Source organism: Rattus norvegicus, chromosome 10, assembly GCF_021556685.1.
Source record: "Rattus norvegicus strain SHRSP/BbbUtx chromosome 10, alternate assembly SHRSP_T2T, whole genome shotgun sequence".
Lineage (NCBI taxonomy): Eukaryota > Metazoa > Chordata > Mammalia > Rodentia > Muridae > Rattus > Rattus norvegicus.
The window spans coordinates 54,733,661-54,741,527 of NC_141543.1; the positions used below are offsets into that span (position 1 = coordinate 54,733,661).

The window sequence follows — 7,867 nt, forward strand, 5'->3', positions numbered from 1 at the left end:
AGTAGAGTTAGCATTCATTTATTGCTTATGTTGTGTAGACTGTCAAAACTAATGAAATTTCATGACAGACGGGCCACGACCAGCTTCCTGGTGTTATTTATCTTTCTTGCTTCTGGCTTGGAGAGTTGGGCGATTTTTCATTTACATTTAAAAATGCCAAGAAGACTAAGCACAATTCACCTACACAGGACGCTAGCAAATTGTGTCAGCGCAGGACCGTAATTAATAATCATCAGGCATGAGAAAAGAGGAGCAGTTCGGCAGGCTGGTCTAGCTTACCAGTTCCTCTCATCTCCTTTTCTACCGTTTCAAAAAGTTGCCAAACTCCAGGGGCATAGATCATGTCTTCCCCTTGCTCCTGTCTGATAGTCAGCCTTTACAATGATAAACAGAAGACCCTGGGGCAAGCCACATGCATCCCCTTGGCTCAATGGACTTAGGTATGACAGCCTTGGAGGGGTGATGAAATAGACATAACCCATAAGGAGAAAATGATGGGGTACGAAAAAAGACAATTGCATGGAAGAAGGGTGGAAGGTCCTGGGAGACAGTTTCATTCTACACTCACAAGACTCTGAGATTGTACGACTGTGTTTACAGAACCAGGAGAAACCGGCAAAACCAATTAATCATAACAACCCAAACCTGTGGCTAGATGGGCCGTGGCAATTCCTTTGTGTGTAGACTCTATTCTCTTATCCCCAAGCCCCCGAGTCACGTGATCTGCTCCTTCTTTGTGTCGTATCTACCTGATCTCAAAGGGACCCTAGGCACTATAATTCCCGACTCCGTACAAATTACTTTTGGAGGTCCCTAGAGGGGACCCCAAGTGCACACCAATCACTTGTCAGGTCCTGTGTCTCCTCTGCGTTATTTTTCTTCACTCTTACTAGTCCCTCTGGAGGTTTTGAGCTGTGTCCTTAAAGCATCCAAGTGACAGCCCTGTGTCCTCTGGAGCGTGTGGAGAGTCAGAAGCATTTCACATCATTCCAATCAGGAGAAAGATGACTTTCCACTCCCTGTGTTTTCCCAGGCATCTTAAAATTGTGCTTTTTGTATTCCAATACCTTCTAGATTTTTTTTCTTCAGTAAACAGCTCTTGGGTGGGCAGACAAAGCTGAAAGACAAGCATTATGCTCTAAACCCAAGCTCTTGCTGCCATGACTAAGGTTTTGTTATGAGGCCAAGAGTGGCTGCCTTACCTTTGCTCCCTCAGGATGGGTTCTTTTCCAGAAGGCTCCTCAATTCTTCTTGCACACTGACATTGGAGAGGCAAGGCATGTCCTGACATGTCCACCCCACAGTCAAGGGCATTTACTGAGTGTCTACTCTATGCTGTATACTCAGGGGCTGAAAAAAATGAACCAGGTACAAGCCTTGCCCTTAAGGATGCTTTTATAACAATAACTATGTAATAAATAAATACATTGATAGGGAATTGAAAATAAGTGCATGAGACAGGTATGCAGGCATTGAATAGAGAGAGGATGAGGGCTGTAAGGGTGAGGGCTGTATTCTGGGTCAGGGCTGAGCCTGCACAAGGAGAGAAAGGAACACCTTCTAGGAAGAGGAAACAGTGAGACCAAGGTTGGTGGCAAGGGTCTCCATGAGCCAAAGCATACCTATTTAAGGGGGGATATCTGGAACGGTCATGGGAGAAAGGGAAGAAACTATACATACACACTTGCCTATGCTAGCAAGCATATCACAATATGCTAATCTGGTATGCTAATTAGAGTCACTGGCAGTCATGGAGGGGGGGTGTTCTTGTGAAACATTTGGGTTTACATGGACCATGGTATGATACATGAGGAGGAGTGACTTTGGCCTTGTGGAAGGGTTTCCAGTAGCAGAAAGAATGGGAAAAGAGATGAAAGTGGGGATTTTGAAAATAGAGGAAAGATGACTGGCTTGGGGCACAAGTATTAGGATATGAATTTGAAGCACTCAGCAGAGGCTCATGTCTTAAATACTTGGTCCCCAGCTGATGGCGCTATGTTAGGAAGTTCTGCACACTTGACAGGACTTGAACCTCAGGTCCTTGGGGTGTGATAGGCGCTTCCTGTCATCCTCCCAAGTTCTTGATTCACTATGAAAGCAGCCTCTTCCATGCCTGTGGACTGAATTGATCAACCATGTGGTCCCCATGGTGATCGATGAAACCCTCCAAACCTTGATCCAAAATAAGCATCACAACCTTCAGTTGTTTCTGTCAAGTGTGAGGGTCACAGTGACTCAGAAGAATCTAATATAATAACAATGGGGGTGAGGGAAGAGAGTAAGAGCCACATGTCATCAAGGCAGAAAATGATGCCCTCCAGACAGAGACCTTGTTCTAGAAGGAGCAACTCTGTCAGATGGGTGGGATAGAATTGACCATTCTCACCTTCCACACAGAACAATCTGTCAGAGCGTGGCTAAGCATGTGGCCTCTGGCCTCGGGACAGGGCATTTAACGTGACTGACTCTCATGCTCAGACTTTTAGATAGTGAAGTCTATGCCACCTACCTCATCCGTACACACTTGCTTTTCTGGTGTCTACACGGATATCGGGAAAACCAAATGGGAAGATGATGAATAACAAGGAGTCATGCTGCTGGTGGGGGGACTCATCCACTGAGGCTTCAGTGGCGAATACTCCGAGAGAGAGGTCAGGTGGTAACCGTGGGGTTCTGCAAGTGGTACTGTGGGTACACCTAATCCAATCCAGAAAGGGAATTTCCTGGATATGTCGGCCCATAATCCCATTTAATTCCTCCACAAAGAGTGACTTGGAGATAAATTCCAGTTTCACACATCCACACACACACACACACACACACACACACACACACACACACACACACACCACACACACACACATGCACGCATGCACGCACGCACACTGGGCATTCCCCTAGAATACCAGGTGATCATATAATAAAAGCCACAAAAGCTGGAAGCCGTGTGGAAATTGCTTTTCGTGGAAGTTTCTGGAAGGCCCACGTGCTCATAACCAGGACATCAGTGCGGGGGCTCTTGCCCTGGTCAACTTAGGTGATTACCAGCTGTTCACTAGCCATCTCCTTTTTTAGAAGTTGAAATCTGTCGGGTCCATTTTGCGTGGGGGAGGTCAGCAGTAAAGTGCTGGCTTTCTCTGCAGATGGGGAGTAGGAGAGGCAGGAGAGCCGAAGCTTATCAATATCCTCCTCGCCTGTCCATTTGTGGCTGCAACTGGCCTCGTTAGATCAGGCAACAGTTGGCAACATCTCTAACTCCAGTTCTCTTAATTAAAGTTTCAACGAGCGCTTGCCCTGTCCTTCCCCTCCCTCACAGGGATGTGCTCCCACAACACAGGCATCTGCCCCTTGAACTAACTTTTCTTGAAACTAGATAAACAAAGTAATACCAATAAAAAAATAGCCATCTGTGCTTAAAGATAAATAGAGCATTAATATACCAAACTGAGTTCTGGGTTCTTTTGGAGCTGGCTTAAATGATATTAGACATCTGTTCTCGCTCACTCCCCATTCAGTTTTTCATTCCCACATTCTTGGAAGAAAGCAAAGCGACATTCAGCAGACTGTCACTCTGCTCCGGGTTTTACTATCTGTATTATGCATAGGGACCTTCTAAGAATCATAGGGACCCTTTTTAAAAGACACTAGAAGGCAGCTGACTCCCTTGCAGAGGTCAGTAGATGGTTACCAAAAACACATACACAAAAGTGTGTATGACCAGGGCAACCATTTCTTCCCTTTTTAAGGACCCAGAGCTGTAAATCATCACAACTATTTCCTTCGAGGACAACTGACCCAGATTCACAAACGTACACAATAATCATCTCTTTCAACAGTTTCAGTATTTGAGAACTTCGGCCCCAGGACTGAGGGTGTGGCTCAGTGGTGGAACACTGGACCGTGTGCATGAGGTTCTTGGTTCTGAGCTCCTATATGTCTACAGAGCATGCGTGTTCAGGGGATAATGATGCAGGAGGTACTTTGGGTCCTGAAGACCAGGTTTAAAAAAGTACAGCCATGCGGGGGTTTCAGGGGCTGCAGCCACGCCAGATTGCAGGTTCTGTGGTGCCCAGCAAAGCACAGCCATCTTCAGATGCTGAGCTCCCAGTGTCCAGAAGCACCAAGTCTTAAATAGGATGACGCCATTTTCAAATGTAAGTCGTACAATAAATACCATTTGTGATACGGATTAAAGAGAGGCACTTTACCCTATGGGAGGGTTGCCCTACAGTGCTTCATGGAACGGTTTGAGAATCTCCATTCTAGGGCTACCAATTGGTCACACAACTCTAACATTCTGACAGGGCTTGCAGCAAGGTGAGAGCTGAGCACCTTAAACTTTTTACACTATAATTCCACTCCTCTCAAATTGTGTTGGGAATTTTTTAAACAAACAGAAAAGTTGAATTAATTGTCATAACAACACATGGAGCCTAACTGCCCAGATGTGTACAATTGTTAATATTTTGCTTTAAAAAATCACATTATCTTATTCTTCAAAGTTGTAGACCTCAGAACCTGTTACTCCAATAGATCAGTACACAAATCAATATTAACTCAGCTCAATATTTGCTTATAGATCTATTGTATTTACCATTATATATTTATTCACTCATTTATCCGTGCATCCATTCATCCATCTCTCTCTCTCTCTCTCTCTCTCTCTCTCTCTCTCTCTCTCTCTCTCTCTCTCTCTTGTGTGTATGTGTGTGTAGGTCAGAGGATTTGTGGGACTAGTTTAATTTTAAAGGTCAAGTTTGCAAGAAGGAAATGAGTAGGCACAGAATATATTTGGGGTTTAAAAATAGAACCACATAGCTCGTACAGTCACAAAGACACAAGGTAGTTGCTTCACCTCAGGGCCCTTCCCACTCCCTGCCAACACTTGAGTGCCACCCTTTCCTAAACTCCTGCTGGTATTTTATTTCACTGAAGGTGAGCTTTTCCTGTCCCAGGGTTTCTGAGGACGACAAGGACCATGTAACAAGTCCTCTGGTTTCCAGACAGCATAGTACCTTCAAGGACCGGGCTCTGCCACTGCCTTTTATCAGTAATTCCTCCAGTGGGTAATGTTTTGGACTGTAAACTGAAGAGGACTGACCCTCCATGGCCTCTCTCCCTGTGTCTGGCATGTTAACCTTGTCTAAACACTGGCGTATAACCCATCAGTGCAGCTTGGGCTGACACACACCCAATCGTTGTAACTAGGGTGAGCTAGACAGAAGGCCTGAGGTACAGTAACACCTCACACGGTGTAATAGAGGTTCATAGTCACTCAAGGACACAACTATCCTCCAGTGTCTAGCTTCCTCCCATGCTGAATGGAAGGCTACAAACACATTAGCAACAGTGGAAGTTTAGTGAACATGCAGAGATCGATCAAAGACAAATTCAGATTCAAATAGGTAAAGACTAACGCAGCTCACGGCTCTACTGCAGTCTTAGCTTTGAAGGCAAGCACGTTCATTCTGCAGGACACATGCCATCTTGCTGTAGGTTAATGTCCTTATGCAGGTGAAGGCAGGTTCAGGATAGAACAAGGCCTGCCATTGGATGAGAAGGAAGGATGGGCGGGAGAAAAGTTTTAGAGAGGAGTGGAGACTAGAGTGAGAGGGAGCAGCTGAGAGAACATGGCAGCGTATGTTAAGATTTCTCTCTGCACATCTACAGGTTATTATGACTATTCTTAAGGGATGGATGTGTATGGGGCTTTGTATGTCTAGATGAACAAAAATATATCTTATCTAGGAGGGCAGTTTATATCCTTATCAATTGGTTGTAAGTTACTTGTGTAGATGTATTGTACCTTGAGCATTTAACACATAAATCTGGTTGTTGGGGTCTAGTTTGCTGAGTAATGATTTCACTGGGTAGTTGGGAGTGTGAGCAGAGTCTGTGACAGGAAGCCATGCTAGGCTATAGAATGGTTGGGACTAGCATTGCATGGGGCCATGCTAGCATTGCCCACAGAATGTGATGTGAGTCTCAGGTGTGGTAACAACCGACGACGGGACAGTGTGTGAAAGTGGTAACAGAGAAAACAGCTTAGAGCAGGCAGATCCTGCACAGAGCGGGAACTCGGTACAGTAACCAGGACAGGCGCCAGTTATAATTTTACTGCAATAGGTGGTGCCCAATATGGGGCTCGAACCCACAACCCTGAGATTCAGAGTCTCATGATCTATTGACTGAGCTAGCCGGGCAATGCTACTGCGTAGCTCAGTCACATTCCACACTGAACATTATGAATGGCAGTGTTTTTACTACGCTTGCAACTTTTCTGTTCTTATAGAACATGACGGTTTAATTATGGAAAATTAAGGCATGTAACATTTTCCACCATCATGCTGCAGCCTGTAAGCCTCAATAGTGTAACTATGGCAGAAGGCTTAAATAAGTAGCCAGCAGGATGCTCAGAAGCTAAAGAAGCTTGCCACTGAGACTGATCGGCCTAGGTGGCATTCCCGGGACACACCCTGAGGCAGAAAACTTACTTCCAAAAACTGTTCTCCGACTTCCACGCACACATACTTTTAACTTTTTTTTTCGGCCTTTCTATTCATTGATATTGTGGTTTAGATGTAAAATGTCCCCTGTAGGCTCATGAATTCAGGTGACTGGTCCCCAGTTTGTGGCAGTTATAGGACTGTAAAGACTGAGTTGGAAGGTTGTAGGATGGTTAAAGCCAGAGCTCTGGTTCCTGGCCTGCTGGCATGTGAGGAGTTCCTAGCTGCAAGTTCCTGCCACTCACAACTGGGGCATATCTTCACTATCATAATGGACTTGTACTTTTTTCAACCCACAAGGCAGAACAAACCCTTCTTCCCTTAAGTTGCATCTGTCAGTGATTTTTGGTCACAGAGCAACAGGTAAAACAATGAATACAACTGGTCTCTAACCCAGTCACAATGCTGGATCATACAAAACTCAAATTCTATCCACTAAATATGGACTCCCCACTCCTGCCTTGTTTCTGCCTCTGGCAATCACCATTGTCTTCTCTGTCCTATGAATACAAGGATCATTATCAGCTGTGGAGGTAGACCCACAGCGCTTTTCTCTTAGTGTCTGACATATTCCACTTCCATCCACACAGTAGAATGTGTGAGAATTCTTTCCATTATATGCTGGCTGGCACCATGTCCTGTGGATAGACCGCATCTTGTTGGTCCATCCTTCCGTCAGCAGATACTTGACTTGCTTCCATCAATAGTTACAGTGAACGACATGGCTGTGAACACGAATGTGCCAATGTCTGCTCAGACATCTGCTTTCAATCTCTGGGATGTACACTCCAAAAAGGAATGACCAGATTCTGCATTCTTCTATTTTTAACTTTTAAGGCACTACCCGACTGTTTTCTACAGAGGTAATCACATTTTATCTTCTGTTATATACAAAATTGCTGCAAATCTACTTTTGTAGATTATATTTGGCTCTGTTTATGAATCATGTAACAGTCTGGATGAAAAAAAATGGTTGAGAATGTCCCACCACACCGGGTGAGCAGATCATATGTATAGCCAGTGAAGGAAAGTACACACGAAGAACAGCCTTTGAACGTGGTTTGAAGAGTTGGTGCAACTTGTGGCTGGCTGAGACAAGGTTAGTCTCTCTAAGAGCTGGTTCAGTCTGTGTACACGTCAGTCTACAGTTCTCTGTAGAGTGACAATCTCTAAGCTTGAGAAATATGGACAGCTTTCGGCCAAACTCATCCCCACAGAAAGCTTCTGATTTCCCTTCTTCCCCAGAAACATGTTCATCTCTTGTCTTCTTTGACACTTTACATCCTGATGGGGTACACTCCTTGTGGCTTTAACCTGCAGATCTCTGATGGCTTTTCTGCGTTTCCCCACAGGGTCCATGT

At 44.9% G+C, this 7,867-nt stretch overlaps 1 non-coding gene across 1 annotated transcript; it reads right to left on the bottom strand.

The window, feature by feature from the left end:
• Positions 1–6,130: 6,130 nt before the first annotated feature.
• Trnaq-cug (transfer RNA glutamine (anticodon CUG)) lies at positions 6,131–6,203 on the bottom strand. Its single transcript has one exon. It is a non-coding gene; the product is annotated as a tRNA-Gln (tRNA).
• Between the last annotated feature and the right edge of the window lie 1,664 nt (positions 6,204–7,867).